The sequence below is a fragment of the Emys orbicularis genome, chromosome 15 (assembly GCF_028017835.1).
Source record: "Emys orbicularis isolate rEmyOrb1 chromosome 15, rEmyOrb1.hap1, whole genome shotgun sequence".
In the NCBI taxonomy this organism is placed as follows: Eukaryota; Metazoa; Chordata; order Testudines; family Emydidae; genus Emys; species Emys orbicularis.
This window is the reverse complement of record NC_088697.1, coordinates 9106814-9131907: the sequence shown is the minus strand read 5'-3', so window position 1 is coordinate 9131907 and position 25094 is coordinate 9106814. Positions and strand designations below refer to the sequence as shown.

Genomic DNA, 25094 nt, shown 5'->3' with positions numbered 1-25094 from the left:
CGTGGGAGTGGGGGACTCTGGGTCCTGTCCCAACGCCCCGTGATGCATCGCTTTGCATCCCAGAAATCCCTTTGTTTCCGTCCACCTTTGGCACCATCTTTCAAAGGTTTCTGTGCAGCGCGATCTGTCTGTGGGAAATGGAGTCCGAACTGCTGAGGCGTATGCTGACGAGTCTCGCCAGCACGTCACGTTTGGCTGTCGAACTATTCCTTAAGATCCAAAGTGACAGTGACAGTGAGGAGTCCGACGATGCTATCGAGCCGCGTAACACGTACAACACGAAATTGCTTGTGGCATTCACAGACATGCTCAGCACCGTGGAACGCCGCTTTTGGGCTCGGGAGACAAGCACTGAGTGGTGGGATCACATCGTCATGGAAGTCTGGGATGATGAGCAGTGGCTGCAGAACTTTTGGATGAGAAAAGCCACTTTCATGGGACTGTGTGAGGAGCTCGCCCCCACCCTGCAGTGCAAGCACACGAGATTGAGAGCTGCCCTGCCAGTGGAGAAGCAGGTGGCTATTGCAATCTGGAAGCTGGCAACTCCAGACAGCTACCGGTCGGTTCCAAACCAGTTTGGAGTGGGAAAGTCGACCGATGGAATCGAGTTGATGCAAGTTTGCAGGGCCATTAATCGCATCGTACTCAGAAGAACCGTGACTCTGGGTAACGTGCAGGACATAGTGGATGGCTTTGCACAAATGGATTTCCCTAACTGTGAAGGGGCGATAGATGGGATGCACATTCCTATTCTGGCACCACCCCACCTAGCATCTGAGTACGTTAATCGGAAGGGGTATTTCTCTATGGTTCTCCAGGCGCTTGTGGATCACCGTGGGCGTTTCATTGACATTAACACGGGCTGACCAGGAAAGGTGCATGACACACGCATCTTTCGGAACACTTGGCTGTTCAGGAAGCTGCAGGCTGGGACTTTTTTCCCAGAGCGTAAGATCACGGTAGGGGAAGTTGAAATGCCCATTGTGATCTTTGGAGATCCCGCTTACCCGTTAATGCCGTGGCTCATGAAACCCTACACAGGGAGCATTGACAGCAGCAAGGAACGGTTCAACTACAGGCTGAGCCGGTGCCGAATGCCTTTGGCCATTTAAAGGGCCGCTGGCGATCTCTGTATGGGAAGCTGGACTTGGCCGAACACAGCATCCCCGCGGTTATATCCGCGTGCTGTACCCTCCATAATATTTGTGAAGGGAAGGGTGAAAGCTTCACTCAGGCATGGACCTCCGAGGTTGAACACCTGGAGGCTGAATTTGCACAGCCAGAGAGCACGGCTATTACAGGGGCCCAGCGCGGGGCTGCAAGGATTAGGGATGCCTTGAGGGAGCAATTTGAGGCTGAAAACCAGCAGTGATATCTGGTGCCCTGCACGGGAGTGAAGTGCAGTAGTTCCAATCTTTAGGAATCAGTGTTTGCTAAGCAAACTTGCAGTGCCTGTTTATTTCCTGGGCTAAGGAATCTTTTACTTTATGCAATAATAAAGAATGTTTTCAAAGCCAAAAAATCCATTTATTGAAAAGAAAATCCATTTATTGAAAAGAAACACAACTGCTTGGGAATCAGAAAGGGCAACGGGGTGGAGTGGGGAACGGTACAATCACAGATTCGCGTATGTCCTGTCTGGTGTGCTGTGTAGTGAGTGCTGCACTTCAGGACAGCTATACTGCATGGTGATGGGGGTTGAGTGCAGAGGGTAAGGGTCGTGGTTTTCAGGGCTGGGTGGTGAAGATACTGGTGTTGGAGGCAGCTGGTGGCGTGAGGAACCCGGAAGTTGGGGAAAGTGGGTTGGAGGTAACAGTGAGGCACAAGGGAAAGAGTTTGGGGACAAGGGCTATGGGGGGGGTTGCGTTTGCGGTACTGCTCCTTCTGCATGGCTACGAGCTCCTGGATAGCGTCTGCTTGGCGCTCCAGGATGCTTATGAGCCTATCCGTGCTTTGCTGCCAGTGCTCCGTGCTTTGCCGCCGGTGTACTGCATTTTCCTGGCGGATCCTGCTTTCTCTCTCCCTCCAGTTCTGTGCTTTTTCATTCTCTTTAATAGATTGCCGCATCACTTCTTGCAGCATGTCTTCTTTGTTTTTTCGCGGTCTCTTCCTGAGTCTTTGCAGTCTCTGAGCAGGCGATAAGAGGGACGGCTGAGGTCTCAAGGTTGTTGCAGCTGTATAGGCAAAATGCAACATTTAACAGAGGCAGCATTGTTTATAGCAGACAGAGTAATGATTTCCCCCGCACTTAAGGAGGGCACACACAGGGTCTACACAATAGCATAATTTTCCTGTCCCAAACAGAGCACACATATCCCACGGGAGCCTCAAAATGGTGAGTAAGGGGGACTGATTGTTTCACGGCTGTACTGTCCTCTGGGTTTCTGTGCATTGGGGAGAGCCAACAGCTGCAGGGGGCACCTACACTGAACACTGTCCCAACATTTTCCACAGGAGTTCATCCTGGATGATATCTCGCTGCTGAGAGTGACCTGGGAAGTAAGGGAGGGTCTTCTACTGCATTGCGGCTTCCGCCCTGGCCCATATGCAGCTTGCCTGTGTGCAGCAATGATCCCCCCGCCCCTCGCGGCACAGTGGCGCGGACACGTTAGCCTGGCTGGACAGGGACCACAGTGTCTCTCCCGATAAACCTGCGCAAGCGCATTGCACACATTCTGGATGAGACATTCAAAGAGATTACCGAGGCCGATTACTGCGATGTGAGAAACCACATCAATGCGCTATTCCGCATCTAGGCATGCATGCCTAACCTTCCTCTCCCAAAGAGCCCGCACCGAAAAAATTCCTTCTCGAAAAAAAACCCTGCTTACCGGGAACCTGCTCTTCTGTTTGTCCTCCACCAAGTACCGGCCGCTGTGACTGGCTACCTTCCTCCTGGCTCGAGAAGAGCTCCTGGCTGCATGGCTCCAGGGATTCCGGGGTGTCTCCATCCGCCCCACCACCCTCACTCCCGTTTTCCTCCTCCTCCTCCTCCCACCCCGGCTCTGAAGTGTCCATAGTGGTGCTCGGAGTGGAGGTGGGGTTAACCCCAAGTATCGCATCCAGCTCTTTGTAGAATCGGCAGGTCACGGGGGGAGCACCCGAGCAGCTGTTTGCGTCGCGGGCTTTGCGGTAGGCACTCCGCAGCTCCTTCACTTTAATCCTGCACTGCAGGGCGTCCCGGTCATGGCCCCTTTCCATCATGTCCTTTGATACCTTCCCGAAGTTATCGTAATTCCTACGGCTGGAGCGCAGCTGGGACTGGACAGCTTCCTCCCCCCAAACACTGATGAGGTCCAGCAACTCACCATTGCTCCATGCTGGGGCTTGCTTGGCGCGTGGAGACATGGTCACCTGGAAAGATTCACTGATAGCACTCCACACCATGCTGGGCTGAGCAAACAGGAAGGGGATTTTTAAAATTCGCGGGGAATTTTAAGGGAGGGTCACATGGTTGGTTACCTGAGGCCAGGGCAGTAGAGTTTGAACTGATGACCAGAGTGGCTAGAACAGGCATTGTGGGATACTGCCGAATAATTCTGGAGGCCATTCGCAGCACATTGGGCGGCCACACTGGTGCTGCAGTGGCAGCGCAATACTCGCTATTCCTCTCGGGGAGGTGGAGTACATGCAGCGCTGCAACCACGGAGATACAGGGCTGCAAATGCCTTGCCAGTGTGGATGGGGAGTGAGTTACAGCACTGGGGGCAGCTTTACAGCGCTGTAACTCGCAAGTGTAGCCAAGGCCAGAGCTTGCTTACACATACACCAGATGCGTTCAGCATTAGATCTTTTGGCACCTTTAAGACTAACAGAAGTATTGGGAGCATAAGCTTTCGTGGGTAAGAACCTCACTTCTTCAGATGCAAGAAGTCTTGCATCTGAAGAAGTGAGGTTCTTACCCACGAAAGCTTATGCTCCCAATACTTCTGTTAGTCTTAAAGGTGCCACAGGACCCTCTGTTGCTTTTTACAGATTCAGACTAACACGGCTACCCCTCTGATATTAGATCTTTTAATGCTCTGCCAGGCCTGGCTGAAATTCATTTAAATTAGGTATTTTACACATAGCCCCACCTTGTGACTGATTAATGGGATGCTAAACTCTAGTATACTAACGGGTGCACTGCAGGGCCTCCAGGCTATTTGCTCTGGCTTCTGTCCAAAACCCCGGCAGAGCAACGAGACAGGCATTTGTAGACTCACACATACAGCCCAGTCAGATCATAGATTCTATAGCCTGCAGAGTTTGTTTTCTTCATTCGGGGGTCTTCTCCTCTCCCTACATAGACAGCAGTAATGCTTAATAGTCCTAACACACACGCCCCCTCTCTAGTCAGAAGAGACCTCACTAGAAGTGTGGAGAATAGTTGCCCACCTAGAGCAGGGGCAGTTGTAGTGATATGATCTAGCTCAGGCCTGCACAACATACGGCCCCCAGGTCGCATGTGGCCCATGTGGGCTCACTGTGCGGCCCATGGGGGGTGAGTAGGCAAGTGACAGGGTGGGGCAAGCCAACAGCTGGCTGGCTGGCCGGCCGGCCGGTGGGTGGGCAGGGTGGTGAAGAGGCCAGGGGCAGGCTGGGGAGTGAGGGTGAGCCAGCGGCGGGGATAAGGGCAGCGGCAGAAGGTAAGAGGCCAACAGTGGGCTGGCAGGTGAGCTGGCGGTGGGGGGAGCATGTGAGCCAGGGGGGTGGGGGAATGATGAGCCAAGCAGGCGGGCAGTGGCGGGGGGCCAGGTGAACTGGCGAGCGGGAGGCAGGGGGTGAGTAGGTGAACGGGGGGTGGGGGATGATGAGCCAAGTGGGCGGGCAGTGGCGGGAGGGCAGGTGAGCCGGCGGTGGGGGAGAGGGGGCTGAGGAGGTGAGTGGGCAGGTGTGGTGAGTAGGTGAGCCAGGGGGTGGGGGGATGATGAGGCGGGCAGTGGCGGGAGGACAGGTGAGCTGGCGACAGGGGAGGGGGACTGAGGAGGCGAGCGGGTGGTGGGGGGTGAGTAGGCGAGCCAGGGACGTGGGGGGATGACGAGCCAAGCGAGCGGGCAGTGGCGGGAGGGCAGGTGAACCGGCGGCGGGGAACGGGGGGGCTGAGGAGGTGAGTGGGTGGGGGGGTTGATTAGGCTAGCTGGGGGCGTGGGGGGATGATGAGCCGACCAGGCGGGAAGTGGTGGGGGAGCTTTATACTTGGGGGGGTGAGGAGGCGAGCGGCGAGTCAGTGGCTGACCTGTTCTACTGCTCTTCTCACTCATAAAAATTGGTTCTTTTTGCTGCTTTTCTCTGGGTTGGGGGTTGTCTCAATGCTGTGAAGAGGGTGTTCCCAAAGGAAGGTGCTTGCTTCTAACCCCCGAGGCCATCAGTATGTCTGCTCTTCTCTAGTCAGCCCACTTGACAAGTTTGATTGTTCTTGGGTCTGACTTCTATCTCCTCTCCAACGGGTTGCAGCTGTCTGGAGGTGCCTGCCTTCCACGCCTTCCTCATTCACACCTCATTCATTCAACAGGGCAATTGATTACAAAGTGGGGGGAAGATCTTATTCTACTTCTAGCAAAAAGACATTTTTCTTTTACCTTAATTATACTACCTTAGGGGCCCACTATAACATATTACCAAGGTTCAATACCACTGTTTCGGCGAGGCAGCTCTGGGGAAGGAGGGTTTGTTTCCGCAGGGCACGCGGCGCTGGGGGGGGGGGGGGGGTGTTTCTACGGGGCCGGGCAGCACTAGGGCGGGGGGTGTTTCGGGGGGCTGGGTGGCACTGGGGGGGTGTTTGGGGCGGGCTGGGGGGTTTCAGCCCTCAGCTGTTTTCTTTGGAGTAATCTGGCCCTCGTTGCTTTACGAGTTGTGCAGGCCTGATCTAGCTGAATGATAAAAAGGATTAGAAAACAACTTGTAGGGATAGACTAAAGGAGATCAATCTATTTAGCTTAAGACAGAGAAGATTAAGGGGTGACTTGATCCCAAGCTATAAATATCTAAGTGGGGAACAAATATTTAATACTGGGCTCCTCAATGTAGTAGAGAAAGGTTTAACCAGGTCCAATGGCTGGAAGTTGAAGCTAGACCAATTCAGACAGGAGATAAGATGAATATTTTTAACGATGAGAGTAACTAACCATTGGAATAACTTACTAAGGGTCGTGGTGGATTCTCTATCTCTGACCATTCTTAAATTGAGGTTGGATGTTTTGCTAAAACATCTGCCTGAAGAGTTATTCTGGGGCTGTCCAATGGCCAATGTTATACAGGAAGTCAGACTACATGATTATAACTGTCTCTTCTGGTCTTGGAATCTATTATACAAACTCCTTAAGTAGTGTCAAATGAGAGGAACACTCATATCAAGACTTCAGATCAAGCTTTTGGTTCCAAGTTATAGGCAGAGGGACTACAAAGCAGAAATTAATAGTGTGTGCCCTTAGTGTTCAAGCTGATGTGCACAGACAAAGTGTGAAGGAATAGTTGCAAATGTTTTTGCTCCATGGGCAATGATGAACTAATCGACAACCTGAAAAACGTTGAATGCGTGTCACTGTCGGTGCATTGAATCACAGATATGTGGAATTGCTTCCTCTCTTGGATCGCAATTTCAAGGCTTATGAAGGCAGTTTGTGTCTGCAAACTAAACCTGTGGATTTTGTCAAACTTAAAGAAGAAACATCAGAACTTATTGCAGCTGAGATAATAAATATTCTGAATAAGTATGGAAGCAGATAATACAAAGACAAATTTTGGTGGGCAATACAGACATGGAAGAGAACATTTGCACACCAAAGTAAAGACGAGCTTAAAAAGGGAAGTGATAGGCCTTGGATGTCCTGCTCACATCATGCACAAGTATACAGGGGATACTATCCTGGTAGATGTTGAGAGCATTCTAATTAACATTTTTGGTATTTTTATATATTCACTGTTTGTGTGGAAATACTGCAAAGTTTTTATGAGTATGTGGGACGTGAATATCGGAATATACTGGGATACATATCTGTTGGAAGATTATTACAACAAAACGCAATATTGCCTGAAAATTCTTAGCATGCGTAGAGGACAACTTTCTGATTCATAACAACCAGGGGGTTATCCATTTTGGATCTGGTTTTGACTAACAGGAGTCAATTAGTTGGGAATGTGAGGGTGGTGAGGAACTTGGGAGAGAAGTGATCATGATCTGATAGAATTCAAGATCCTGTGGAAAGGATGACATGAGAACAGTAAAGCAAGAGCACTGGACTTCAGACAGTCGGATTTCAACCAACTCAGAGAAATAGTAGGCAAAGTAATCTGCAAATTTGATCAGTATGCTCTCTATTCCTACATCCAGGTAGTCAATGAAGATGTTAAACAACATCAGACCGAGAAGAGGAGGTTAGACTACATGACTTTTGTCGTCCCTTCTGACCCTATGATTCTATCATTCTACAACCACCTCTGCTCACATTTTCCTATATCTTTCTAGAAAACACAAGAGACCGCCATTAGTAATCCAATTACTAGATTGTTAAGGGAAGGCTTTTTGCAGAGGAGCATTGGGAAAAAAATTAAACCATCTGCCTGGACTTGATGAAAAGGCTGCTGTGACTGGCACTGGCAAGGCGGTTGCTTGGACTGCAATTACTGCAACATGAAAGCCTCTGTTGCATGTCCTTGTAATTCACTGGGGATGCCTGCACACAGAGACCCTGATAGTGCAATCTCTGTAGGTCTTGCAGGAAATGGAGTTACTCTCCTTTCACCTTCCTTAATTGTCATTGATGAAAAATGGAGCAGTTAAATGAAAAGTCCCAGAGAGCGGCAATGTGGCTAATCTGCCCAAGGCCTGTTAGTATATAATCCTGTTTGTTAGCCTGAGATCGAATTTTGGATTTTGATTTTTGATACTCTTATATCCTTACTAATTTGTGTGAACAAAGAACAAAGACTCTGTATGTTGCTTCTGCCCAGTCAGATGGGTTTGTCAGTATAATGGAAAAGTGAAGGGATAGAGTTAAAGTGTTACTAGGTGTGGTGGGAGTGTAATATACGAGCATACACTGGAAGGCTGCCTGGCTCCTCTCTCAAACCAAGGTAAAGCAACCAGTTGGGAGGGGCAAGGAGGTGGATCGGGGAGTCATAAGACACACTAAAAGCCAAAGAACAGCCTGGCCTTGACCACTGCACAACCTCACTTCTTACCCCTCCCATCGGGCACAAAATAGGTGACATGGAGGCCCCAGACTAGCGACCCTCCAAAAAGGGAATATGACCATAAATTGTAAGGGGTAGGATGAGGGTTGTGCACTGCAAGTATATTTGGGCCTGCTTAGAAAGAGGAAGGGGTAAAGACTCATAGAATATCAGGGATGGAAGGGACCTCAGGAAGTCATCTAGTCCAACCCCCTGCTCAAAGCAGGACTAATCCCCAGACAGATTTTTGCCCCAGATCCTTAAATGGCCCCCTCAAGGATTGAACTCACAACCCTTGGTTTAGCAGGCCAATGCTCAAACCACTGAGCTATCCCTCCCCCCTAACTCTGCAGTATTAGAGCTGGGAATAGAGCACTGGGAAACAGACTCTGCTGGCATGTGGAGCTATGGATATACTTGCTTGAAACTAACCCAATAAACATCGCTTTGCCTGCACTTCCAACTGCTGGTCTCCTGATTTCTGCCTGCGTGACAAGAACCAGAGCAGGGGGTGAAGGGAAGCCCCCTAACAGACAACTGCTGAGTAAAGAGGAGATTCAGGATCCAGCACACAGTGGTGCCTGGCTGAATGTGTCTCCTCTACCAACTGCTTGATCAATTTTTGAGGAAATGGAGAAGACTACCTTTGCCTAGCCGTACATTGCTTGCAAAAGAAACAGGTCTTTTTGGTGACAAGTGTTGAAAGGAGGAACTAGACAAATGTGGAGACAAGGAAAAATGTCCCCATAACTGAACTTGCATCTGTGGATGTTAAAGCCACAACACAGAGTGCTAAACACTATATGACCATGGCTGGTGTTAGAAGAGTCTGTATCAAAGCCTTTTTCCACCAGCAGGGGCCTCTCTGTGCACAAAACTCCTGATAGCTTGATGTCTGCAGGCAGTGGAGAACTCCATTTTGGCATCTCTTTGTCTCTTTTGTGGTGAACATCTGCAGTGACTGTTAAAAGGCCTCAAGATAGTGGTCTTTGGGAAGAGCTGGCTGAAGAGCCTTCCTACTAACCAGAAGAGCCTGGCTTGGCCTGCCAGTTCTTCCTTGCAAGTCTTGAGGGAAATGGGGAATGTCTGTACTTTGGAATTTGCAAGTATTGTCCTGGACCATCGAATAGAACAGTTGCAAATGCTTTCATGAGGCAGGCACCATGGCTTAGCTGGCTAAAGCGCCTGTCTAGTAAACAGGAGATCCTGGGTTCAACTCCCAGTGGTGTCTTGTTGTATGGCTTTTGTCTCCTCTGCTCACATTTTCCTATGTCTTTCTAGGAAACAGAAGATACCTCCCTTGGTTATCCAAGTAATTGCTTGCTAAGGAAAAGGCCTCTTTAGAGAGAAGCATTGGAAAGAATCAAATCACAAGCCTGGAGTTGCATTAGCCTGGAGTGACTGGCATTAGCAATGGTGGTTGCTTCGACTACAATTGCTGCAACATGAGAGCCTGTGCCACACATCCTTGTGATTTGCCGGGGATGTCTACACACAGATGTCATGTCACCTTCCTTTTGATTGTCATTGATGAAAAATGGAGCAGTTAGGAAAAAACTCCCAGAGAGTGGCACTGTGGCTAAACTGGCCAAGGCACCTGCCAGGTAAAGTGGAGGTTAGCGATGCAGCACCCAGTGGTGCCTTGCCAAATGTGTCTGCTCTTCCCACCTTTTGGTCAATCTTTTGAGGAAACAGAGAAGACTGTCGGAAGGAGGCACCTAAGAAATGTGGAGACAAGTAAAAGGGCACCATAACTCAACTTGCATCCATGGCTCTTGAGACCACAACACAGAGTACTAAGCACTATACAACCATAGCTGGTGACAGAATAGGGTGACCAGATGTCCTGATTTTATAGGGACAGTCCCAATTTTTGGGTCTTTTTCTTATATAGGCTCCTATAACCCCCCACCCCCTGTCCTGGTTTTTCACATTTGCTGTCTGGTCATCCTATGACAGAAGGGTCTTTTCCAAAGGCATTTTCCACTAGCAGGGTCCTCTCTGTGTGCAGAATTCCTCATAGTTTGATGTCTGCAGGCACTGGAGATCCCTATTTTGGCATCTCTCGCTCTCTGTCTCAGTGAACAGGCGCTGTGGTTGTTGAAAGTCTCTGATGGGATCTACGGATGCAACCTGAACAGTGGGACCCCTGAGCCCTTTGTCCCACTGCCTGGACTCCCTCTCACACTGAGATGATGTGACAAGCTGCGAATCTCTGGCACATATTGCACTTACACAGATATCCACAGGTAGGGACACACGCAACTGAGTTACATGAATGCTTCTCCCAGACCCTCATAAAACTAATGATAGAGAGCTTCCCGCCAATTCCCCCCAGCTCTGCTGCCTCCCACAGGATAATACCGTATTATACCATATTGTCCTAGTCAGAAGCCTGATCAGTGTGAGTTTATTACCCAATCCACCCCTCCCTCATTGTGAACAGAACATGCACCAGCCTTCTAACTGAGCTGAGATTTCCCAAGGATTTCAAGCAAAATACGATATTTTAAGTAAAGTATAAAATAGATTTATTAACTACAGAAAGATGGATTTTTAAGGATGATAAATGGTAGGCATAAAAGATCAAAGTAAGTTACCAAAGAAATTAAAGATAAATGCACAATCTAAACTTTACACCTTATTACACTAGGCAGTACTTAGGTCAAGCAATTGTCTCACACCGCTAGATATTACCCTCCTTAAAACATAGAATTCCCCCTGAAACCTGGATTACTGTCCTCAGATGACCTTCATTTTCTCAGGATTCCTGCTGCTTCCAGCGTAGGTGGGGGAGGAGAAAGGCAAAAACATGATGCCACAGTCTCCTATTTTATATTCTTAGTTCAAGTGTCTAGAAGACACTTGCCCAGACATGTCCGGGTGGGCTCTGCTGAGTCACTAGATTGTGGAATCCTCCTGGTGTGGTCTCGTGCAACTGAGTCACTTGAGCAGTCCCCATAGTGTGGTGTTTGGGCATCTGTCATTGAATTGGAAATCCCTTAATTACAATTCCTCTGCTGATTCATGGTTGTTGAACCTCCTCCGGGGCAGAGGTCACTAGGAAACTTATAGCATATTTCAGTAACAACCATACAGCAAAATACATAACTTCATACACCCTAATGCTATACATATTTGAACAGAATGACGGATTTCAGCAAATCATGACTTTTTATATGATAACTTACATGGAATGCTTTGTATGAAATATCACAACCATATATGAATGATGAATATGTGGGCTACAGGGGGCTATTTTGAGGTACATCATGTCACAAAAGCCTCTAGAGACTGGCCTTTGGGAAGAGCTGGCTGAAGAGCCTTCTTAGTAACTAAAAGATCCTGGCTTGGCCTGCCAGTTTGTCCTTCCAAACGAAACTTGTCTGTTGAGGTCCCTTTTTTGTATAACTTCCTCATAAACAGAGCAGAAGTTCTTGGCCAATCCTTGTAAGTGCTTGTTCAAGACACAGAGAGCCACTGCACTAGGGCAGGGGGTAGGGGTGCAGGAGGCGGTCGGGATGGTGGTGCTTACCTCGGGCGGTGCAGCTCCCAAAGTGACCGGCACACACTCCCCTCCGGCAGTGGCTCCTATGCGGTGGGATCCAGGGGGGCAGCTGCGGAGTTTGCACTCGGGGCCACAGGGATATGCCAGCCACTTCCAGGAGCAGTGCGGCATGGAGGGAGGGGGCAGAGGGGGAAGAGAGCCACCTTAGCGCTGCTGGCAAGTCTCCGTGTGTCGCTTGGGGAGGCATCAGATCTCCGTGCGCTGCCTGGTGCGGGGGTAGTGCCAGAGGAGGGCCACCCCTTTGCCTCTTCTCTCCGGGCTCCCGGCCCATCTTGCTGGCCGACAGGGATTTTAGGGTGCAACAGCACAGGGAGCAGGAAGGGTAAACCACAGCGGTTGCCTCCCCCACATGCGGGAAAACGGCTTTAGCTGCTGGCCCCGTGGACTAAGTCACCAGGCCGCCAGCTTGCCCCATTCAACCCAATGGGTTGATCTTGTGGCCAGAATTATTTGCAGTTGGGATTTCCCCCCAACAGTACCCCATAGAGGTTCAGGGTCATCTCCAGCACAGGCCACACAGGAGGGCTTAATTCTTGAGCTGCAGCACATGCTGGGTAGGCTTAAGGCTGGGCTCCCCATGGCAGGATAGAAGAAGGAGACTCGGCCCCTGGAGGGGCAGGCTGGGGCTTCCTGGATCCCATTTGCTCACAGCCAGCACCGTGTCCCCACTCCCAAGTCGTCAATGGTGCCCCCAGGTCGGCCAGAAAGGAGCAGCCGTTTTCACTGCACCAAGTCCACTTATGGCTTACAGGCAACTCCCAAGCCCACCACAGCACACCATCTTGGCCAGAAAAGAGCCCACTCAGCCTCACCATTGCTTCTTTTCCTTCCACCCAGAACCCCGCTTCTCCTGGGCTACAAGTAGCCATCCCAGGGATTCCAAACAGGCATGCACAGGGGTCTATCTCCCAGAAGCCAACCGCATCTCCATGGGTTTGGCCCTCACAAGGGCAGGCAGGGGCTTCCTGGATCCCAGTTGCTCACAGCCAGCCCATCCCCTGCCTCTAAAGCCATCAATCACGCCCCCAGGTTGGCCACAAAGGAACAGCCATTCTCCACCTGGACTCAGCTTTGCTTGTTTTCCTTTCACCCAGAACCATACTTCTTCTCCTGGACTGCAAGTAGCCATCCCTGGGATGCCAAGAGGCAGGCACAGGATTCTACCTCCCAGCAGCCAAATCCACCTCTCCAGGCTTGGCAGAAGGAATGGTGGCACTCTACTATCCCCACTTAGCTGCACAGCTTCTTCCCTGCCTTCCTCAACTTGACTTTCCTCTTTTGCCCCATTCCTGTCTTACTTCCTCCTTTTGCAAGTCATGCAAAGGAGGCCATCAGGAAGTGACAGCCTCTATAGGGCAACCTCCAAGGGCAGAGGAGGCCAATCCACAAGCCTCCAAAAGGTGACATGGCTAACTCCTCTAGGTTCTCCAGACTGATGCCAAGGTGCTTTCTCCACTGATGTCACCAGCCTCTGTCATGTGGGGGTTGGAGTTATTCCAGGGATATGCCAATAGCAGAAGGACAGCAAGGGGATTTGGGAAAAGGAAGCCAGCATGTTTCTGCCTGGTTTTGAACCAGGGGCCTTTTGCGTGTTAGGCAAACGTGATAACCACTACACTACAGAAACTCCATCCACTGGAGTGGTGCTCACTCTGGCACACACCACTGGGCAAACCTAGAGACAGTGGTGGCAGCCCTTCGATAGGTGAGCTGGTAGAGCAGAGGACTGGAGTCGGTGCTCAGGAAGTCATCCTTATGTTGCCCTTGTGATTCTTGCTTGAAGGAGAGCTTCTTTTTCTTCCCCTGGCTACAAAGAGCAAGAGAAGAATGAAAGGTCAGGTGGGCCAACTTGGTGCAGAAGCCCATGCTGTCTTTTCCTGCTGCATAGCCTGAAATGAGGGACTAATGGCAGTTAAAGGCACTGCTGCACTTTCAGAAAACAGCCCACCCTGGCACAAAGGGGGATAGAAGAGCATATCAAAGCTTGGGATTGAACCAGGGACCTTTAGTCTAGCATTCTCCCAACTGAACTACTTCAGCAGTGACTAGGTTTCTTTTTGGCCTACTGTTTTTCTGTCTGGGATATTTTTCTTTGCTGTGGTACAGAAAAAGGACATCATTGTGAGCGGCTCATAAAGGCATGATTAACTATTGCCTTCCTTGCTCAGATTTACTTGCTTCCTCGCCCTATTCCTGCCTTAGTTCCTGGGTTACCTGAAGGTGACAGGGGCCCAGTGGTAGGAGAAGGAAGTTGGGCAGCTAGACCCTGGTGGCAAAAGTCCTGCCACCACTTGCCACCTCACTTTCTTCTCCCAGCTTCACATATTGGCCACCAGAGACTTGGTGCCCAGCAGCACAACAGAAGGCACTGGACAGAGCCACCCTCACCTTGAAGCTCCAGCTCATTCAACCATATCTTCAATCGATGATGGACAATGAGAGACCAACATCACTTGCTATTTTAGCACTTGAAAATGCCATTGGCCAATCTTTGGATCTCTCTAATGCTGCGCTTCAGTTCATGACGGCAAAGGTGAGCAAAGCGACCTTTGAACTAAAGGAGTATGGTTAACATTCTAACGCTATCTCTTACTTTAAGACTATTTAATACTGGTCCACCCTGTGTTGCTGACAGTTTGATTTCTAGATATTAGTACATTTCAGTACTGTTAAAATTTAAGAGTTTCTATATGCTTAGAGGAAATGAATTTGTTTTATTTTCTTATATATGGCATGAATAAATACAGGTTTACAGATCCTAGCATGCAAATTTATCACCTTATATGACAGAGAAAATCATGCATCCAAATTGTGCACCAAAATCATGAAATGAGCTACAAATGCAATGAAAAATAAGATATTCAAAAGTGTAACGTATGGGGATGCAGGCACCGAAGACACGTCTTGCCTGGGGTCCCATTTGGTCTAGGGCAGACCTTGTCAGGGAGAACAGGAGTTAGTTTCACAAACCTATTTTCAGGCTGTAATCTGTGGCAACCTGCTCTGTGGAAGGGATTCTGGTAGCCCAGACTTAGGGCTGGAACAGGTCCCTGATTTAGGGGGTGGCTGCATGGTTTACAGCACTCTGATTTATCAGACAATCTGTCTCTTCACAAGCCTCAGAGCTGCGTCCCCATAATGGTCCTGCACTGCCTCCACTCCTTTCACACTCAATAGCAAGGAGCAGCATCAAGGGTTAGAGATGAGCCATAGGGCACTACATGGATGACAGAGGCTTCAGGAGCACAGAGTGTTTGCCTATCTGGGGCATGTTGACTGAGACCTCAGGGACACATTGTGAGGCAGAATCCCAGGCATCTATATGAAAGTAGCATAAGGACATAAGAACGGCCAAACTGGGTCAGACTGGGTCCATCTAGCCCAGTATCCTGTCTTCCCATAGTGGCCAAAGCCAGGTGCTTCAGAGGGAATGAACAGAACAGGTAATCATCAAGTGATCTATCCCCTGTCACCTATTCCCAGCTCCTGGCAAACAGAGACTAGGGACACCATCCCTATCCATCCTGGCTCATAGCATATCCTCCATGAATTGATTTAGCTCATTTTTTTAACCCTGTTATAGTCTTGGCCGTCAGAACATCCTCTGGCAAGGAGTTCCACAGGTTGACTGTGTGTTGTGTGAAAAAAAATACTTCCTTTTGTTTGTTTTAAACGTGCTGCCTATTAATTTCATTTGGTGACCCCTGGTTCTTGTGTTATGAGACGGAATAAGTAACATTTCCTTATTTACTTTCTCCACACCGGTCATGATTTTATAGACCTCTATCATATTCCCCCTTAGTCATCTTTTTTCCAAGCTGAAAAGTCCCAGTCTTATTATTCTCTCCTCATATGGCAGACACTCCATACCCCTTTTCTGAACCTTTTCCAATTCCAATACATCTTTTTGAAGATGGGGTGACCATAGCTGCACGCAGTATTCAAGATGTTGGCATACCATGGATTTATATAGTGACAATAAGATTTTCTCTCTTATTATCTATCCCTTTCCTAATGATTCCCAACATTCTGTTTGCTTTTTTGACTGCCAGTGCACATTGAGTGGATATTTTCAGAGAATTATCCACAATGACTCCAAGATCTCTCACTTGAGTTACAACAGCTATTTTACATCGCATCATTTTATATGTATAGTTGGGATTATGTTTTCCAATGTGCATCACTTTTCATTTATCAACATTGAATTTAATCTACCATTTTGTTGCCCTTTCACCCAGTTTTGTGAAATCTCTTTTTAACTCCTCACAGTCTGCTTTGGACTTAACTATCCTCAGTAGTTTTGGATCATCTGCAAATTTTGTCACCACACTTTTTAGCAGATCATTTATGAATATGTTGAGTAGTACTGGTCCCAGTACAGACAGCACTATTTACCTGTTTCCAGCCTGAAAACTGACCATTTATTCCTATTCTTTGTTTCCTATCTTTTAACCAGTTATTGATCCAGGTGAGGACCTTCCAGAGCTGAAAGTAAGCCGGTATGGCATACCAGCAAGAGCCGGTACACTGTGCAGGACTGGACCAGCTTCCCTAGGCTGGTGATTTAAAGAGCCCAGGGCTCCCTGCAGTGGCCGGAGCCCCGGGCCCTTTAAATTGCCTCCCGAGCCCCACTGCCAGAGCCCTGGGGAGCAAATCACTACCATGGAATGCTGCTCTCTCCCACACTATGAACTCAGAGCAGGGGCGGCGGAAGCTTCCTTACAGTGGGGGGGGCACCATTGTCTGAACTGTGGTGCTCCCGTGACACCCCTTCCCCAAGGACCCACACTCACACCACCTCTCCTTCCAAGGCCACACCCACAGAACGCCTCTTCCCCCCAAGACTCCACCCTTTCCCCGCCTCCATCATTTGTCCTAACAGCCAGTAAAGAGTGGTGGGGCCATGGCCCTCTAAACCTCCCTGTTCCAGCACCCCTGACACAGAGCTAAGCAGGCAGCAGTGTGTGTGTGCATGTGTGTGTATGTGACACAAACTGCTGTGCTGAGCTGAGTCAGTGAGAGAACTGGGGGCTGATATCGGGGATGTCCCCCTCCCCCTGCCTCAGGACTGGTTGCTTCCAGCAGCTGTCTGTACTTAGAGACAGTGTGCCTACAAACTCAATCTTCCCCAACACACACACTGTCTCTCCCCACACACAAACAGTCTCTACCCTGCCACGCACATTGCAGTTGAAAAGCAGCTGGCAATGTAGTAGGATGCCCATGGAACAATGGGATAGAGAAACCTGCATCATGTGATGTTGTACCGGCCCATGAGGCATTGCAAACCCTTCCCAAAACACCCTGCGGCCAGTCGCGCAGTGGGATAGCTACCCACAGTACACTGCCCTCTAGCAGCACAAAGAAAGAGGTGGGTAGGGTGGTCTTAGGGGAGGGGGCAGAGAGGTGTGGGTGGCGGGCAGATCTTGGGGTAGGGGGTGGAGAGGCACAAGCAGCAGGTGAGGAGGCCTCGGGGGAGGAGAGGAGCGAGTGAAAGGTGGACCAGCAGGCCTCACCTAAAGAGGTAGAGCGGGGGAGGGAAGTGGCCAAACGGGAGCGAGGGTGGAGCCTCAGAGGGAAGAAAAAGAGGGGGGTGGAGAGTGGGGGCAGTGACACAGTCCAGGTACCGATGTCCCCCCCACACAATTTAGGGAGCTTCCAGCTCTTATGCCCAGCCTCCCCAAATGCAAGAGTCATGGGTCACCTATTCTCTGGGTCTTCACTAACCAAGCATCTCCCCAAGCTATGATGATGGGAGAAGCCCTCCTGTTGACACAGCACTATCTACACTGGGATTAGTTTAATATAACTGCATTGCTCGGGGGGGTGGTAAATTGTTTACACCCCCAAGTATTGTAGTTACACCAACTTCATTTTGTAGCATACACCTGTGCAAAAAATCATATACACACCTTAGGAGTAAAACTTCACCTGCTCCTCTGCTTTACAGAAGCCAAACACGAGCAATGCTTGTCAGGCCCCTGTGGGGGTTGGCAGGGAGTCAGGTGTGGGCAGACACCATACCTTAGCCTGAGGCAGGTGCCATGGCCTAGCTGGCTAAAGCATCTGTCTTGTAAACAGGAAATCCTGGGTTCAACTCCCAGTAGTGCCTTGTTGGGATGCTTTTGGGGCACCTGCTATTGGCTACTGTCAGAAGGCAAGATACAGAGCTAGATGGACCTTTGATCGAGACCAGTGTGTTTTTTCTTATGGTTTAAATTACACTCACAGGCACTGATAATAGAGTTACTGAAAGTTTGGGTGTTAGGAGCTTATAGGTCCGTGTTCCAGTCCTCTCAAAGATGACCCCCTCCCTCTGGGACAGGGAAAGGGCTAAGCTCTCACAACAAATGCTTGATGTGGTTGCCAGAATCTGTGGGCAGCTCATTTTGTTTACGCCAAGGATTGAGTCCTGCTTTGTGCACCGTGTCTGAGAATGAAAATCCTAAACCACCCTTTGAAATAACGAATGCAGCAGGATGTGTTTTTGTCCCTGCCCCAAAGCAGACAGACCAATGGAGAAATGCCATTGAGTCCAGGGTAATACTTCACTGCGGTTTTACCATTTCCACTTGCTAAACTCTCTCCCAACCTTCTGGGCTCCTAGAGCACGGCACTGAGCCTGAGCCGAGACACATACACTGCAACTTTACACACCAAGTCGCATGACCCTGATTAATGTGACACGGGCCAGCCATGGGTGTTTCATTGCACTGTAGATGTGTCCTAAGATTATGTCTACACAGCAATTAAAACACCCAGGGCACCTGTCTCAAAGCCCGGGTCAGCTGACTCAGGCTTATGGGGCTTGGGCTGCAAGACTATAAAATTACAGTGCAGACATATGGGCTTGAGCCCAACCTCTGAGACACCAGGAGGGGCAAGGGTTTCCTAACCCAAGCTTCAGTGTGAACACAAATATCCGCACCACAGTTTTTAGCCCCACAGCTTTAGTTCCATGAGCCCAAGTCAGACGACCCAGGTCAGCTATGCTGCAATCTTTATCACAGTAGCAATGGACTCTCAGGGTATGTCTCCATTGCAATGTAAGCCCAGGTGTGGCACACTGTGCTCAAAGCAGCACCCTGGAAGCCCCATATTCCCCACGCACATATAATGATGATATGGTTTGTACAAAGTCTGCCTTGTGAGGATGGACACTGCTTGACTCATATCCTAGCAAAGGAGCTTTCTAGCAAGTTGGAAGAAACTATGAAAGAGGGGAAGAGACATCATAACTTGGCCTCTCTCCCCCACAAGTCAATACCTGGAAACACATCTGGAGGACAAAGACTGAACTGAAATAAATCAGAAATCTGAAGAGAATAATAATAGTAAGTCCCCAAACAGACTAGTATAGGTTTTTCAGCAGAAAATTTTCAATGTGAGGGATTTTGTTTTCCCAGTTAGATCTTGCCAAGGGAAGCAGAGAGAAAATGTTTGATTTGCTTCCTTCAGAACAGCTTGGCCTAGACACTCTAGCTGTGGTTCACTGTTGTGGCCTTGCTGAGGACTGGGGCATTTTAATAGTTTGGGGAGATCCCAGGGTATTTGGGGGAAATTATGAGGATGTTGCCTTTTGAGATAAAAGCTAAGAAACACAGAACTGGGATTTAGACATATTTTATTTAAAGCCGGGGGGGGCTGAGTTCCTGAGAAGGTTTTTGTTTGCACAAAGCAATCTGGTTTGATCTGTCATTGTACTAAAGGGGAGAGGGATATTTGTCAAGGAAGGGAGAAGACTAAACATGCCTGATAAGGATGGGATTCAAACCCATGCGTGCAGAGCACAATGGATTAGCATTCTATCATCTTAACCACTCAGTTACCTCATCTGAGCTAATAAGAAAAGGACATGAGGAGAAATCAAAGGCCAGCAGAGATAGGGACACTAAGGAGTTTTTAAATACGGAATGAGCTCCCCGCTCACATCTAGTGATGAGCTGTGTTTGTATACATAGACATGCCTACTCTGCCTAGGTATGCAGCATGAGGGGGCCGCTTTGCCAAAATGACCAGTTTTGGATGGTGTTGGGTTGCAAATCACTTTAGCATTGAGTGGAATGAAATGTTATTATCCTTCCTGTATGAGTGAAGGGCAGCAGAACAGCCATAGTCCATCCTGATTGAGAGGCTAGGTGGGTGAGGAATACCTTTTATTGGACTGCATAGAAGCAATTGAGGACGTCACCCTAAACCAGTGGTCCCCAAACTTTTCACATTGTGCCCTCTTATCTGTATCTGCAGCCCCTTGGAATCCACAGTGGAGAACCAGGGCTGGGAGTGGTGCCGTGGCTTGCTGGGGAGATGGGTGCAGACACGGGTAAAGGGGTCGCAGCTGGGCCAGGGGCTCAGGCTGAGGGTGGGGTTGGTGAAGAGCTGGGGCAGAGTGGGGCTGAGTGGTGCTCTGGCCCTGAGGTGCCCCCAGGAACATTCCTTTGTGTCCCCCTAGGAGGTATGCCCCACATTTTGGAGACCACTGCCCTAAACTGACCCCTAGTCACTAAGCAGGGGCTAGTGATGCCAAAGCCCAGGGAAAGGGAGCTTTACCAGAGTGGCGCCTGCAGGTCACATGATGGGGGGCTGACACATGCTCAGTGCTCTGGAACAGCTCTGAATCAAACCCAGGCAGAGTCATCATCAGTCTGACACCCCTCAGGGCACGCTCTCACTAGGGGAAGCCTCCTTGCCCTCAGCACCTCCTGGGACTGACCTTGGACCTTTCAGCACCCCTGTTCCACACCAGGAGTTTCCTGTAGAGAGTCATCTTATTAGGACACCTGGGAAAGCCTTACACCCCCCCTGAAGGGGAGTCATGCACCTCCAACTTCCACAATCACCAGTGACTCTCAGCCAGCATTGTAAAACAGAAGGGTTTATTAGTGGTCTGGAATAAAGCCTGGAAAAGTTCTTTGTTAGCACAGGAAGTAGGAAGATTCAGCAAAGTCCATCTTCATGAGACCCAGAACTCAGAGCCTGGACTCTCCCCCAAACAGCAGACTCCTTGCTTCCAACAGCCCAACCTCGGTCATGCCCTTTTGCCCCTCTTCTGTTTGTAAGCAGAGTCAGGATGAGCTCTACCTTGACATCTGGTGGTGAATTGTGGCAATTTGTGCAAAAGAACTTCAGGGGCTGATCTTGTTTGCATAGGCACACCCACCCCGCCTAGCATGAGCCCACAGCAGCTCAAATGGTCACTTTGGCTGCTGTGGGATCCCCAGTTTCTCTGTTATTGGGGCAGGAAGAATAAAGTGTTGTTTCCCTGATTACGTGAATCAAGGCCAGTGGAAGTGTTTTATGACAGAGGGACTCACCATCAACTAAGTAGTACTCGCTACATGCTAGTAGTGGCATGGGTTCCAAAACCCAGTGAATTAGCAGAGTTTGGGGGTAGGTATTTGTATCTGGCAATGTGGGTTACCCTTTGAGGGCTTGAAACACCACTTGCCCTGTGTTTTCTCTCCATGCTTGACTATCAGGCCTAATTTTGATTTTATTAGGGATCTAGTTGCATATTGTTAAGCTGAATTCACTTTAGCCCAATGGTGCATCAACACTGGGGCTCCCCAAGCTGAAGTCACTGAGTTCTGTGTCAACTAGTGGGGGGCCCTGCAGATATACTGCTAAGCGGCTGGCTGGCAGAGCAGAGTAGTTTGCGGGATGGCTGGAGCGGCTCACAGGACTGCTGGTGGAGTGGAGCGGCTTGTGGTGAAGGCTGCAGCAGAACCCCACGGAGAGGCGAGGCAGTCAGCCTTGGACCACGTAAGCTGTCCCTTAACACCTCTCTTAACACCCAGGCTCAGGGGCGGGGGGAATAAAACTCTGCAGATAAACTTTTGAACTCTGGGGCTGCACTGACCAGGGACAGAGACTTTTGGGTTGTTGGACTTTTGGGACTTTGGGTGATTCTTGGGTTGCTGGACTCAAGAACCAAAGGGAAAGGACACAGCCCAATTTGCTGGGGTGGGTCTTTGCTCATGGTTTGGTCTAGGAACCCTAGTTGTGGTGTTTTCCCAATTTAATGCTGATGTCGTTTACCTCATGTTATTAAAAATGTTCTTCTACACCGAGACTCTGTGCTTGCGAGAGGGGAAGTATTGCCTCTTTGATGCACCCAGGGGTGTTTGTAAGATTTTCCCAGGTCGCTGGGTGGGGGCTCAAACTGGTTTTGCGTTACGTTCTTGGGAGGGGACCCCTATATACTGAACCCGGCCCTTGCTGCTATCAACTCAGCCTGGCAGAAGGGTTACATGTTCTTCATTCTGTTTCCCAGGCAAACTGGTCACCTGGCCTCCACCTCTTTCTTTGTTCTCCAACTCATCTCAGCCAGCTGGCTTCTTGCAGCAGGTATGCTCTGGCCATCAGTTGCTAGGATACAGAATTTCTGGCCATTGTCTAGGCCCGAGCAGCTAGACAGCAGACACACCTGCCCTTTAGGGGGTCTTTCCAAAGATTAAACTCCCTTGTCCAACCACCAAGATCAGTTGTCCCAAAACTTTTGACAGTCATGCCCCCCCTTACCCTTGTCCATGCCCCCCCGAGCCGTGCCTGGGAGTGGGGCCACAGCTACGGGGAAGGGACACGGAAAGGGGTATGGGGGCTCAGGCAGGGGCCAGAGCTGGGGGTGGGGGCAGAGACCGGCAGCGGAGCCACAGGAGTAGGGCCAGGAGTGGAGCCCTGGGAGCCATGCCAGCAGCCAGGGCCAGCAGCTGGGGCTGCAGCCAGGAGAGGAGCTGGATGGCGCTCCCTCCCCACACCCTGTGGGGGCTGGCCTGGGCCCCAGTTGCATTCCCCTGAATGTTACTCCATTCCACCTGGTGGGATGCACCCCACATTTTGGACCTCTGACCTAGATAATAGTGCAACAAATAGGGGAAACTGAGGTATACACAATATGCATATAAAACATTCAGATTTCCCACTTCGTCACAGGATTGTCAGTGGGGTCTGAGCTGAGCAGCAGCACAGGGAAAGTGGGGAGGTTTCCCTTTGGAAAAATTAAACTGCAAAACATCCCCCTGTGTTCCCGCAAAAGCCTCTCATTTATCCCTTAACCCCTTCCCCATGAAAATCTCCACCCCTGCCCTGGCACACAGAGACCCCCTCACTCCAATGCAGATTTTTAACTTTTCTTACTTTTTCTTGGCATTCTACAAACATTGTTCCCATCAAAATGATCAAGAGCTTTTAGAATGAGAATAAGAGAACAAACTAAATCAAAACCAAAGGAACCGCTATCGACTTCCCCACCACACACAGTTTGTGTCTGAATTTTTCTACTGAAATGTTGAGGCAATAAAACTCACACTGCTATTGTCCAGAAAAGAAACCTAAACCTCCCATGCAGTACCTAGGACATCTATTACTGAACCGCCAATGCTTCAGCTCCTTTGGTGAGATTTCCAGCTGCCCAATATTGCTGGTATTCCAGGGGAGCAATTCTTGACTCCAGTAAGCATTCATCTCAGCCTCGTTCTGTGCATCACAGGTTTCTCTAGGAAAGGGCAGTGAATGGTTTTAAGGTCCAGCGATCCCCATTCAAATCAAGCTAGAACCTGAAAATCCTTTTCCTTTCCCAGGTTGTGGGAGGGGAGATATTTAAAAGAGCTCTCTGAGCTATAGCACGTGGCTAAGTAAAGAGAAAATGCCTTATATTCCCCCTCTGCTTTGGGTGCTGAGTTTACTCCTGAAGTCTCTGCCACCCATGTAGTGCCCTATGGCTCATCCCTAACCCTTGATGCTGCTCCTTTCTATAGAGTGTGAAAGGAGCGGAGGCAGTGCAGGAGCCTTCTGGGGACACAGATCTGAGGCTTTCAGAGAGACACATTGTCTGAGACATCAGAGAGCTGTAAACCATGTAGCCACCCCATCAATCAGGGGCCTGAGTCTGGGCTACCACGATCCCTCCCACAGAGCAGGGTGCCCACAGATTGCAGCCTGAAAATAGGCATGTGAAACTAACTCCTGCTTTCTCTGACAGGACCTCCCCTAGACCAAGTGGCATCCCAGGCAAGAAGTGTCTTCGGTGCCCCCCCACCCCCGCTCCATATGTTAAACCATTGAATACCTTATTTTTTATTGCATTTGTAGCTCATTTCATGATTTCGATGCACAATTTGGATGCATGATTTTCTCTATCATATAAGACAATACATTGTCGTGATAGGATGTGTAAATGTGTATTTATTCATGCCATATATAAGCAAATAAAAAAATCATTTCCTTTAAGCATATAGAAACTTTTAATTTTGACAGTAACTGAAATATACTAATATCTAGAAATGGAACTGTCACCAACACAGGGTGGACCAGTATTAAATAGTGTTACAATAAGAGACAGCGTTAAAATGTTAACCCTAGGCCTTTTGTTCAGAGATTGCTTTTCTCGCCTTTCCCCCATGAACTGAAGCACAGCATTAGAGAGATCCAAAGACTAGTTGATGACATTTTCAAGTGCTAAAATAGCAAGCGATGTCAGTTTTGCATTGGCCATTGATGATTGGAGAGATGTTTTATTGAGAATAAGATTCAAGGTGAGAAGCAGGAGGACAAAAAGGCCCCCTGCAGCAGTTGAAGTAGCTCAGTTGGGAGAGCATTAAACTGAATATCTAAAGGTCCCTGGTTCAATCCCAGGCTTCAGTATCCTGTTTCTGCAGCAGTGGGCAGTTTCCTGGAAACACAGTAGTGCCTTTACCTGATGTAAGTCCTTCATTGCAGGAAAAGACAGCATTGGCTTCTGCACCCATTTGGCCCACCTGACCTTTCTTTCTTCTCTTGCTCTTTCTCAGCAAGAGGAAGAAAAAGAAGCTCCCCTTCAAGCTGGAGTCACAAGGGTGATGTAAGGATGACTTCCTGAGCCCTGGCTACAGTTCTCTGCTCTTCCAGCTGCCCCATCGAAGAGCTGCTGCCATTTTTCCAGGTTCGCCCATCGGTGTGTGCCAGGGTGAGCACCACCAAAGTGCATGGAATTTGAGGGGCGGGGCAGCACCCTGTGATGGAGTTTCTGTAGTGTAGTGGTTATCACATTTGCCTAACATGCAAAGGGGCCTCAGCCCAAAACTGGGCAGAAACATAGTGGCTTCCTTTTCCCAGCTCCCCTTGCTGACCAGCTCTCCTTCTGCCACTGGCCTGTCCCTAGGATAACCCCAAGCCCCGCACGATAGAGGGTGGTGACATCAGTGGACAAAGTACCTTGGCGTCAGCCTGGGGAAGCTAGAGGAATTAGGCCAGTCACCTTTTGAATGCTTGTGGCTTGGCCTCCTCTGCCCTTGGAGGTTGGCCTCTGGAGGCCGTATCTTCCTGCTGGCCTCCTTTGCGTGACTTGCCAAAGGAGGAAGTAAGGCAGGAATGGGGCAAAAGAGGAAAGTCAAGC

The 25094-nt window shown here is 49.4% G+C and overlaps 3 non-coding genes and 1 pseudogene across 3 annotated transcripts; 3 read left to right on the top strand and 1 right to left on the bottom strand.

Moving 5' to 3' along the window:
• The window catches only part of LOC135889359 (zinc finger protein 850-like), a 452984-nt pseudogene that overhangs the window by 15234 nt on the left and 412656 nt on the right, over positions 1-25094 (top strand).
• Positions 9312-9385, top strand: TRNAT-AGU (transfer RNA threonine (anticodon AGU)). Its single transcript has one exon. It is a non-coding gene; the product is annotated as a tRNA-Thr (tRNA).
• On the bottom strand, positions 13277-13349 carry TRNAV-AAC (transfer RNA valine (anticodon AAC)). The gene has a single exon. It is a non-coding gene; the product is annotated as a tRNA-Val (tRNA).
• TRNAF-GAA (transfer RNA phenylalanine (anticodon GAA)) lies at positions 24292-24364 on the top strand. The gene has a single exon. It is a non-coding gene; the product is annotated as a tRNA-Phe (tRNA).